At 36.7% G+C, this 12,354-nt stretch overlaps 1 protein-coding gene across 1 annotated transcript in view; it reads left to right on the forward strand.

The window, feature by feature from the left end:
* The window catches only part of LOC130243117 (protein kinase C alpha type-like), a 77,671-nt gene that overhangs the window by 2,839 nt on the left and 62,478 nt on the right, over nucleotides 1–12,354 (forward strand).

Raw genomic sequence — 12,354 nt, forward strand, 5'->3', positions numbered from 1 at the left:
CCAGATCCTGCCCACACCAGACACTTACATCTGGACCACATACTGAATGGAGTGATGGCTCTAGTGTGGTCCATTCCTGTTTGTCAGATCTGGGCCACAGATAAGCCAAAGCAATACCATATTAGCAGAATTCAACCAAATGAACCAGAACTGACCCTATGCTGGGCCACAATTTGCTTTTATTCTGGCCCAGATCCGGCCTACACCTTACACTTGCTGGGTGAGGCAAAGTACAAAAATCCCAGCATGCATTGCAGGATGAGTACATTATATTGCTTATTGATGCTCCAGTTTTCATTGTTTGCTGTTGATTCTGCTGTTTATGTTGACGTTGTTGATTTTGTCACTTTTGTCTTCTGTTTGTGATGTTTGTGAGTTTTGTAATTGTCACTTTTGTTGTTTGTTGTCACTGTTGTCTCTGTGAGCAGATGTTGAGCCATAGATTTTTTTAGCTTATAAACCTTCATAGTTCTGTGGCATGACCAAGCATGTTATAACATTACTTCTAATAATGGATTAAACATTGGTGAACGTCAGTGAATTATTTTATTTCATCACAGGTTGTGTCTCACTTCATTTTTTATTTTGTTTTTTTACCTGGCTTGTTTGCTGTAATGAATAAACTTTTCAAGCAAAGTTCTTAAAAGTTACAGCAGCCCAAAAGAAAAATTATATTAAGAAGTTCGGGGCTATGAGCCCAACTAAAGCAAACTTTTCTCCATGATGGTGACTTTAGTTTATATGGTCCACATATGTTTTAACATAACTAGGCCACATTTGCCATATCTTCTCTGGGCCGCTTTAGGCTCACAGCCACATTAGCCAGAGCTGTGCCATATATTTGCCAAAAGTGGCCCACATTTGTTTTAGGATAACTGGGCCACATTTGCCATATCTTCTCTGGGCCACTATAGGCTCAAATCCACATTAGTCATGGCTTACTGTGACGAATGTTAGCCAAAAGTGGCACACATATGTCTTAAGATAACTAGGCCACATTTGCACTTACACGTGTGAGCCACTTTAGGCTTAGACGTAGATTACCCTTAATTGACTATGCCACATTTTTGTCAACTGTGGCTCACATTTGCCTTCCATAATTTGGGCCAAATTTACCTTTTTCCACATGGGCCATTAGGCTCACATTTAGATTAGATTTTGCCATAAGTGCTAAATCTTTGCCTTAAATGGCCCATATATGAATTTGAATCTTTGCCCCCAACCACTCCCCCCCTCGAATGTTGACAAGACTAAGTTTAACAAATCTGATATCTAAAAAATTTGTTTTAAATATTAAGGTTAACAAAAAAACTTAATTAATTTTTTTGTTGTTTTACTCAAATTAGGGTGAATCAAAAATGAGTAACCCCGGTAGTTTGTATGGCCTCCAAGATTTTGAATGAGAGCATTAAATACTAGGCTTATGCTAGTTTGGTTGATTAAAATTAGCAAACAATGTAAATTAAATATGACAACAAGATGCTGCGATGCATGAAACTTATATTATTGTCAGCTAAGAGAACGAGTCGTTCATATCAGAGATTCATTCACAAACTAATCGCTCCCTCCGTTAGAATGAGATGCGAAAGTAGGAGAGGAGGTGTGTTTCAGGACACGGATATCGAATTTATCAGGGAGGGAGGATAATACATTTCCATGCACACAAACACATACTCTTTGTCAACAATGCCTGTGTGGTCACTTATCCATCGATGTAGTAAAGTGATGTAAAATCTTTGTAATTAAAAAAAAATATTTGCATACTGACCACCGGCCAATACCATCGTATATTGGTCTTTTATTGACTGTAGATTTTTAACTCCTCTTGCTCTCTCATTGGCTCTTATTTGTTGCCAAAGTATTTTTCAGTCAGATTTCACACAGCAGAATTTTGATTGCTACATATATTAAGAATGTCAAATATGTGATGGGTGTCAGAAATGCGTCAGTGTTTATTTCAGATTGAGTCTTCGAAAACTCACACTGCGTGACTGTCACTCATGTGAGTGAGCACCGGTTTGGATATTTGTTGACGATTTCACAAAACATGTAGGCGAGAGCAAATTTGCGGTAAAACTCAGCATAAAACCAACAGTGGGTAAACTTTGCTCATGACACTGTGTCGATATGGCGATGCATTGTATTGTGTGGCTGTCTAAAGCTGCTATATCAGGCAGAATGGTTCTCTTTGTTTAACCATTCCATTCCACTGATCCAGGCCAGTCCGCACGGATACATTTCCATTTTCCGTGGTAGTGATAACTCTTTGGAATGTAATGCAAATGTGCCAGTCATTGCTTTGGTAAAGCAAGTGCAATGAAATCAGCGATGAGAACAATTATTATATATATTTCAGTTTTTATTTTATAATGTGATATTTACCTAATAACAGTTAAATACCAGAAAAAAGAAATAAGAGTGTGATGTCATAGAACACTTTTTGTCCAAATAACTTTTTATAAATGTGCCGCACTGTACCAGGCTCATGTGGAAATATAAATGAAACCATATCCGACTGTTCTTAGAACTATTCAGCACAAAATGGGGCTTTAATGTCTAGAGTTGTGATTATTTTAGTGATAAATTATTAAGCTGAGCTAAATCAGAACACAACACTGACCCATGACATCAACCCACAATCAGAATCACAATCAGTCATGGCATTTAGTGTCTCTAATACCTGTTTGGCATCCATAAATCAGCTTCCTTTATTCACTGTGACTAAAATTGATTACCAGATAATTTCAGTGGATAAAAAGATATCGACAACATAGAAACACCAATGCAAAACACTACAAAAATGCAAGTACAAAAATAAAGGCATTAAATCTGTAAAATTGACCTGCAGGTGAAATTGTGAAATAGGTGTAAATGCCCTGTTTTTAATCTGGTTTTATCTAAACAAGAAGGTTCACCCTAAATGAAAATTTGCTCTCCATTTATTTACACTCAAGTGGTTCTAAAGAATTATGAATTTATTTATTCTGTTCAATATAAAACAAAATATTCTGAAGAATGTTGGGGAGAAAAGCAGCCACTGTAGGTACCAACCATGTCATTGTGTGTTTTTTCCTGAAATTCTTCATTATATCCTTCCATACACTGCATGATAACAGAGATTTTCGTCCCTGAGAATGTCTGAAAACATCTCAAATCACTGGCAATTTTTGGCCATTCACAGGTTTGGAAGATCCTGCTCACATGTAACAAAAGCAGGCCACTCTATGCAGGTGTGCAATGGGCTGTACCCATTATCCCATTATGTATATGTATACCTTAGAATTATAAGGTTCTAACTGACATTTTTGTCAAAATTGAGTTATTCACGTTTTATTTTTAAATGACAACTTATTTACATGATGTGATGTTTTTTCAAGTTGATTACATTTTAAGACTCTTTATTTCAAAAACATAAAACATTTATCTACAAAGTCAAACTCTAGCTTGGCCTAATAAGGTTCTTTCTGTGAGCCAATCAGCATATCGAATGCACGCATGAGAGCCAATCAGCTTTCTTTGTCATTTTTCAGATTGCTTCCTTGACAGCAGGAAAGACCAGAAAGAAAGTTTTTTTGACATTGAGATTAAATGTTACATTTTACATTGTTGAAAAAGAAACAGTTATTAAAAGTTGTAATATATTAAATGTGAAATATTTGTATTTGAATATATAGTCAGTGAAACATTTTTCAGTGTTTATTAAACTCATTTGCTCATTGTCTGTTTTCTTTTAAAGTCTTTAAATTTGATATTTAGCCTTGAAGGGCAAATACTTAATTTAATTCATAGGGCATATAATCCAATAAACATAATTCAACAATTCAAATAAAGTATATATTTTATATTAATTACATAAAATTAACAGCTGCACTGGACAAAATATTTAGCACAGCCTTGCATGCTTAATTTGAACAAGAAAAAATATTCAAATTCAAATTCAAATATTCCTAAAACATTAATGATTTTTTATTTTTTTAATGAGATTAATAAGCAGACAGATTGTATTTCTTAAAAAGTAATGCTTCAATTAATGATATACCAGATAGAACCTTATAATTTCAAGCAGAGAATGACTTTTTAGAATGACAAGGTTCGATCTGCATTTGATCTGTTTTTTTTTTTTGTTTTTTTTTCCAATTTGCAAATTTAAGAGAATTTTGATAATTTACGTTTAGAGTACATTCAGGCTCTCTGTCATGTTAATGTATGAAAGGGAACTGTTATACGCATATTGTTTGTTAAATTGAATGCATAAACTTTGAAGCTCAATATCTCAAAATCATTAATAATAATCATTAAAATACATTAATGGATTATATTTAGTACTTATAATGTACTGAAGTACCACCTAACTAAAGACATGATTCCCCATATTAAGAAGAGACATTTTGATAAAATGTAAAAGGTTTATAATTATAATTAAGACATACAAATATTTTTAAAAATCACACAAAAGTAAGTATAATGATATAATGATGATATAATGATATAATGATGATGGAGGCATTCTGTGTTCACCAAAAAAAAAAAAAAAAAAAAAAAAAAATATATATATATATATATATATATATATATATATATATATATATATATATATATATATATATATATATATATATATATATATATATATATATATATATATATATATACAAGAGGAGGATGGGTAAATGATGACAGAATTTTTATTTTTGGCTGGAAAATTAGATATTTTATTGAATACCTGTTATTTTACAACATGGGGGTCCTAGTGTTAACTTTTCTGCTGGACACACCAGTAACTTCACTCTGTTTATACTGTAGTTGCTGCAAACCAATGCTTTTGAATTATTAACCATTACACTGCACTGCGTTTATATATTGGTTGAATGCTGAAAATGCCCATTCATGTCATAACTCAGTCTCAGTGCAGAACTGACCTCGTCTTTCGAAGCCACTACTAGCTTGAATAAAATTATCCTAAAATAGGGTGACCAGACGTCCTGCTTTTTCTGGGACAGTCCCATATTTCATCCCTTTTTTCACAATTATTATGAAAAAAAAATGCGTTTGTCCCATATTTCACAATCGCTGAGCACTGGTTGGCTTTGGTCAAGCTAAAATAGCTTAATCAATGGTAGCCAATCATATCATAGTTTATTTTGACGGACCATCCAGTCACATTTCCATATTGATCAAGTTGCAGTTAGCAAAGACAGAAGCTGTGTCATCCAGGTTCAATTCCAGTGTTAGTCATTAAGAGCAGAAAGGGGGTGAATTTACATGTAATTTATGCTGCATTACAATTTGCAAAATATCCATTCCAAAATAGGATTAGAAAATAGAATTAACATGTTTAAAATCTAATCCCGCTGAAATTCAAAGTGTAGATCTGGTCATATTCTAAAAACTAATATTACACACGTTGGATGTAAATTCGATTAGAACTACAAGTGATAATAAACTACAAATCTGGCAGATGCATAATACCGACAGTTATGTGGAGAGTCTGAGAGTTTGGTGGCAAAAATGTTTTAATGATTCTTAATTTATAATTATATAAGATTAAATATGAGAAGAAATAAGTTTCATAATTTCAGCTGTAACATCAATGTGAACATTTATAAAGACGTGTTTAGTCATAAACTTCTGAATGCATAATTATGCAAACACCTGAGGAGATTTGTCTGCATTAAAGACTTGTGAATGTGGACTCCAATATGGTAGGAAATTAAATATGAAGGAAATATGGATGCTATGACAAGATGATTGACAGGGCATGTAACTAAGCAACTGAACAGTCCGTCAATGAGGCAGTAGTATGTCCCAAAGCTTGCATAATCTTCTTTTACACACTAAAAATATATACTTTTTCTTTACAAAGAAAGTACATACTCTTAGAGTGTAGTATAAGTAAGCGAATATGGATGCAGCGTCACTGTAGTAGTAGCAAGGTACACTCACCGGCCACTTTATTAGGTACACCTTCCTAGTACTGGGTTGGACCCCTTTTTGCCTTCAGAACTGCCTTAATCCTTCGTGGCTCTATTGGATTATGATCTGGTGTCTGTGGAAGCCATTTGAGTACAGTGAACTCATTGTCTTGTTCAGGAAACCAGTCTGAGATTATTCGCACTTTTTGGACATGGCACATTATCCTACTGGAAGTAGCCATCAGAAGATGGGTACACTGTGGTCATAAAGAGATGGACAGGGTCAGCAACTTGGTCAGCGATGCTTAATTGGTACTAATAGGCCCAAAGTGTGGCAAGAAAATATCCCCCACACCATTACACCACCACCAGCAGCTTAATCGTTGATACAAAGCAGGGTGGATCCATGCTTTCATGTTGTTGGCACCAAATTCTGACCCTACCATCTGAATGTCGCAGCAGGAATTGAGACTCATCATTTTGTTGAGCCTGTGTGAATTGTAGCCTCAATTTCCAGTTCTTAGCCGACAGGAGTGGCACATGGTGTGGTCTTCTGCTGCTGTAGCCCATCCGCCTCAAGGTTGGACATGTTGTGCGTTCATAGAAGCTCTTCTGCATACCTCGGTTGTAATGAGTGGTCATTTGAGTTACTGTTGCCTTTCTATCTCCTGAGACCATTCTCTGTAAATCCTAAAGATTGTTGTGCGTGAAAATCCAAGCAGATCAGCAGTTTCTGAAATACTTATGTCACTTAAATCACCTTTCTTCCCAATTCTGCATGCCTAAATGCATTGAGTCGCTGCCTTGTGATTGGCTGATTCGAAATTTGCTTTAACGAGCAATTAGACAGGTGTACCTAATAAAGTGTCCGGTGAGTGTATAATGAATGAAACAGTACAACTTATAATGAGATGCATCATGTCACTGAAGTAATCACTGAATCAGTGTTTCAACCCCTGTCATTAAAACATCCTGTAAAATGTACATCTCATCACAATATGTTATCATGTTGCCTTTACACGCATTATGGCATTATGTATTCAACCTCATTATGATGAGCAAAACACACACACACGCACACAAATAGACTTTAGCACTTAACAAGCTTTCTATGTGTAAAAAATATTTCTGTAAATTTATTTTGAGGCCGAAAAAAAATGTGACGCCTCATCAGTGACCCATATGCTGTTGTTGATTACTTAAATAAGTGAGTTTATAGATAAACATTTATATCCGTTTACTATAAAACAAGATGATTAACTGTAAAGAACATTTATAGTGATCACCCACATGAGTGAGCAGAAGAAGGCCGTCCCGCATGTGTTACATGATCACACTGTTCTCCGTTTCCTCCATGCCTCATAAAACCCAGGCCCAGAGGGGCTTCTTAAATTATGCAGTTCTCTCGGTTTGAGCTGCCATTTAACCACAAGCTCCACAGAGCCCGCATGGCACTGAGTCCAGCCATATGGCCCATGCGTTATACCCGCTCTTATACCGCATGTTCATTAATACAGCTCAAACAGCTTCTGATGGATGCATCTGTTCCTTTTTCTGTGCTTTCATTGCAATTCGCTGCGATTTCAATTATGAATATGTTACTTTTTTTCTTGATAATTTTGCTTAATTCAAACAAATCTAGTCTGCAATTTTATGCCACGAATATATAATTTTTTGTTGAGTAGGAACAAAACATTTAGAAGGGGAAAGACTTTTAATGTAATAAAAGAAGTCAGAAATGTACTTTCGGCTTAGTCCCTTTATTAATCTGGGGTCACCACAGTGGAATGAACCACCAACTTATCCAGCATGTGTTTTACGCAGTGGATTCCCTTCCAGCTGCAACCCATCACTGGGAAGAAATGTACTATGTTATTTATATTATATTATATTATATTATATTATATTATATTATATTATATTATATTATATTATATTATAATTTATTATTTGGTGGCACGGTGGCTTAGTGGTTAGCACTGTCACTGACTGTATACATACTAACTAAATTGGCCATAGTGTATGAGTGTGTCTGTGAATGAGTGTGTATGGGTGTTTCCCACTACTGGATTATGGTTGGAAGGGAATCCGCTGCATAAAACATAAGCCGGAATAATTGGTGATTCATTCAGCTGTGGCAACCTCTGCAATAGAGACTAAGCCGAAGGAAAATGAATGAATTATATTATATTATATTATATTATATTATATTATATTATATTATATTATATTATATTATATTATATATTTTTAAATGGCAATAATAATAACACATTGATACAATATTTAAAATGTGATTATTAACATAGCACTGAACAAAATCTTTTCTGTGTTTTGTTATTGATGATCAGTGGTGGAAAAGAGCACTGAAAAATCATACTCAAGTATAAATACCATTACTTGTCCAAAAATGTAGTGGAAGTAGAGTAAAAAGTATCTGTTGTAAATATTTCTCAAAGTATGAGTAAAACGTTGTCCTTTTAAAACTCTTTCAGTTTCTGCAGGGATGTGTAAACGTAACACTCTGTAGTGCATTTAGTGATCTTCCTATTCGTTCCTTCCTTCCATTGTTAGCTTATTCTGTCCTTTATTCCTTCGTTTGTTTGTTCCTTCATTCATTTGTTCCTTCCTTTGATTCTTCCTTCCTTCATTCATTCACTTATTAATTTGTTCATTCATTCTTTTGTTCCTTGCTTCATTTGGTCCTTTGTTCATTCATTCGTTCGTTCGCTTGTTCCTTTGCTCAGTCCTTCCTTGAATCCTTCCTTTATTCATTTAGTTCTTCTTTCCTTTATTAGTTCAGTCCTTCTTTCCTTCATTTGGCCCTTCCTTCCATTCTTCATTTGTTCCATTTAGCGATTGTTTAAGGCTGTTTTTTTATTTCAGTCATCGTACAGTCGACACCCTTCATTTTCTCATCAGTGGCATGCAGTCTACAAACAGTCTCTGGGTCATTGTGTGTAAAGATTTTGGACATCTTCTTGTACATGTAGCGCCCCCTGCCCTCTTAGGCTTTGTCCTGACCTAAGCTCTATAGGGTGGAGCACCGGATTCCTACAGTTTAGCCTCTCGACTATTATTTCACTCCCCCTAATCAGATACCACTTTAAGAGAACTTCACTGAATAAGTAAGCAAACAACTTAAGTTATAAACAAATAGAAATTTATTTATAAACAAAATAAAATAAAGATGAGTATAGATGTATTTGTTATTTATATAGATGATATTTTAGGTATCAATATAATTATAATGCTATTTATAATAAGATAGGAATTATTAATACAACCTTATATCAATCCACAATAGATAAAACACTAATTGTAAAGAGAAACAGTTATTAACCTTCAATAAACAGACACCGTATGAGTATTTAACAACTGGACCCCAATCACTTAAGCAATAAGCATTTTACACTTTGGTGACTTGATGCACTTTTTAGACGCTCCCTTAATAAAACTATATTCACCCTTGAATGATGTAGATTACTCACAATTATTTAGTGCATTCGTATCTCAGATTATAGAATCTCAAAGCAAATATTCTCTAAAATAAATAACACCTTTTTCTCTCTTTTGTAAACGTTAACAGCAAATAAACACTTTTGCAACACTGAAATATTATTGAAAGTGGGCCCACTCTCACACACACTCACACATATACAGTCTCACCCACCCTCGATGCAGGCCTGTTATGTTGCTCGGGTGCGTAGTGGCCTTTGAAACTGCAAAATGGCCTCTTCACTCTTACAAGAGCAAAAAGAAAACACTACAAATGTACCTGGCTTTCCTGCAGCCGTCACGATCGTCGTCCGTCCCGCGATCGATGTCGTTCGTTCCGCGATCGTCGTCCGTCCCGCGATCGTCGTCCGTCCCGCGATCGATGTCCTCCACCGCGAACCGTCAGTCCGATGCAGCAACAGCACACAGCATGAACACTCCCGCCGATGCAATGACTGTCCTCCTGAACGATCTTTCACTCTCTTAACCGTTCACTCACTGATACACTGCGTCCGTCTAGTGTAGCATTGACTGCTAAAACACGAGGATACGGTCTCACACGAGCTTCAATGTCTTCAGCTCGCAAACGGTCTCAATATACTCGCAATTATAACACTTAAGGCATACACGACAGTTCTTAAACACTTTAACACACTTTAAATCAATATAGACTGTATATAACTCACGATTTGCAGTTATAATACTTAAGTTTCTCTCAGAGACAAGCCTCTGCGGTCTCGTTCTCTCGATCTCCTCATCAGCTCTCTCGATAAACCAATAATAGTTTATTCACCTATAAGAGAGGCGGGGACTAATTGGTATAGACCCAATCAGGTATTAACACACAAACTTGCTAGCAAAAAGCACATTTTCACTCAAGTGCAAATCAACCAAACACTAAAATGTAGCGAACGAGTTACTTAAAGGGAAACATACCATATAACTCCTATAATAGTGTGCATACTAAAATGCACTTTCTTAACAGAATAGTGGTCTGTTAAAATTCTCTATTAGATTACCATAATATGAAAATATAATTATAATCTCTGTTTATTTCTAGGTATAAAATATAATATGCTCTGCTTTTAGGTGCAAATGGGTTTAAGTAAGCTCTTTTTAATAAGGGCTACATCCTCCCCCTTCTAAACTTCTCATGCCCTCATGAGACATTTAAAATTGAATCACTGTTCTGACAATAGGGCCAGGGGCTGTAGGGACACACTGGGAACACTGAGCCATGGGGTGACACCAAACTGTGTTGCAGCTCTTTCGGGTCTTTGACAAATCTTCAATGTGTACTACCATCCCTCGGTGAACCATAGTTAATGGTTTATCAGTGGGTCGGCCCAAATCATCATAACTCAGCTTTATCACTGGTTTCACTTCTCTCGTAGACTTACGACACACAGCAGGTTCAGGCCCCGGTTTGGGAACATTTCTGTGGTCATTGTCTCCTACACCTAGATCATCCACAGCTTCAGCAGGCTGATCGAGAACCTCTCTCGCCTCCTCCTCCACTGTATCTTTTCTCGCTTCACACTCTGAATCAAGTTCTGGACCATATTCAGCAGGTATAATTTCAGGTTCCACAGCAATTTGAGGTGTTGGCAGAGTTCTCCAAGCAGGAATTAACTTTGGGTAGTAATAACAAAGGTCGTCCTCCTCACTCTCAGATGTCTCATGGGTTTCACCTCTTACTTGCTCAACATTTTCAACTTTCTGTTCTTTTTGTACTCTTTTGCCTGATTGTGCTCTTGTTACAGGTGGCTGTGTTGAGGGATTGGAGTCCTTCGGCTTACTGAATCTCACATTCTCTCCAACAGGTAACAAGTGGTCTCGATGCAATGTCCTTATTGCTCCCATTCCACGCTCAGGCCTCAGTTTATAGACCGGTAAGTCCTTAAACTTCTCCACAACCACATATGGTAAGGAATTCCATCTGTCCTGGAGTTTGTTCTTTCCTTTCACAGCAAGATTTCGAATGAGCACTCTGTCTCCAACAGTCAACAGTTGAGGTTTCACTCTTGTGTCATAGAGCTTCTTGTTTCTTTGATGAGCCTTCAACGAAGTCTCAGCCGCCAGCTGATATGCTTGTTGCAGTTCAGCTTTCATTTTCTCAACGTATTGCAGATGAGTCACTCCTTTCTCACCAGCAGGGGAAATGCCAAAACATATGTCTATGGGCAGACGAGCCTCTCTTCCAAAAAGCAACTGATAAGGGGAGTAGCCTGTAGCCTCGTTTTTTGTACAATTATAAGCGTGTACAAGCTGAGTGATGTGTTGACTCCACTTACTTTTTTGGGCTGGCTCCAGAGTACCTAGCATTGACAGAAGGGTACGGTTAAAACGTTCTGGCTGTGGGTCACCTTGTGGGTGGTATGGTGTTGTCCGTGATTTGCGGATCCCCAACATTCCCAGAAGTTCCTGTATCAACCGGCTTTCAAAGTCTCTTCCTTGATCTGAATGAATGCGTGAGGGCAATCCGTAATGAACAAAAAACTTTTCTACCAACACTTTGGCAACTGTCACAGCTCGCTGGTCTTTAGTAGGGAATGCTTGTGCATAGCGGGTGAAGTGGTCAGTTATTACTAGCACATTAGCAATACCCTTACTATCAGGCTCAAGGGACAAGAAGTCGATACAAACCAAGTCTAGTGGACCACTGCTGGTAATGTGGCTTAATGGGGCAGACTTTTGAGGTAAGGTCTTGCGTGTAATACATCGACCACAATTTTTGATGTATTGCTCAATGTCACTGGTCATACGTGGCCAGTAAAAACGATCTCTCAGTAACTCTGTGGTCTTCTCTACTCCTAGGTGACCAGAATCATCATGCAGAGACCGCAGCACTGTTAAATGGTATTTCTCTGGCAACACTAGTTGAACTTTCTCTTTTCCACTTTGGTTTTTGGTGACTCTGTACAACAGATTATTTCGAATGACA

The sequence above is a fragment of the Danio aesculapii genome, chromosome 16 (assembly GCF_903798145.1).
Source record: "Danio aesculapii chromosome 16, fDanAes4.1, whole genome shotgun sequence".
Classification (NCBI taxonomy): domain Eukaryota; kingdom Metazoa; phylum Chordata; class Actinopteri; order Cypriniformes; family Danionidae; genus Danio; species Danio aesculapii.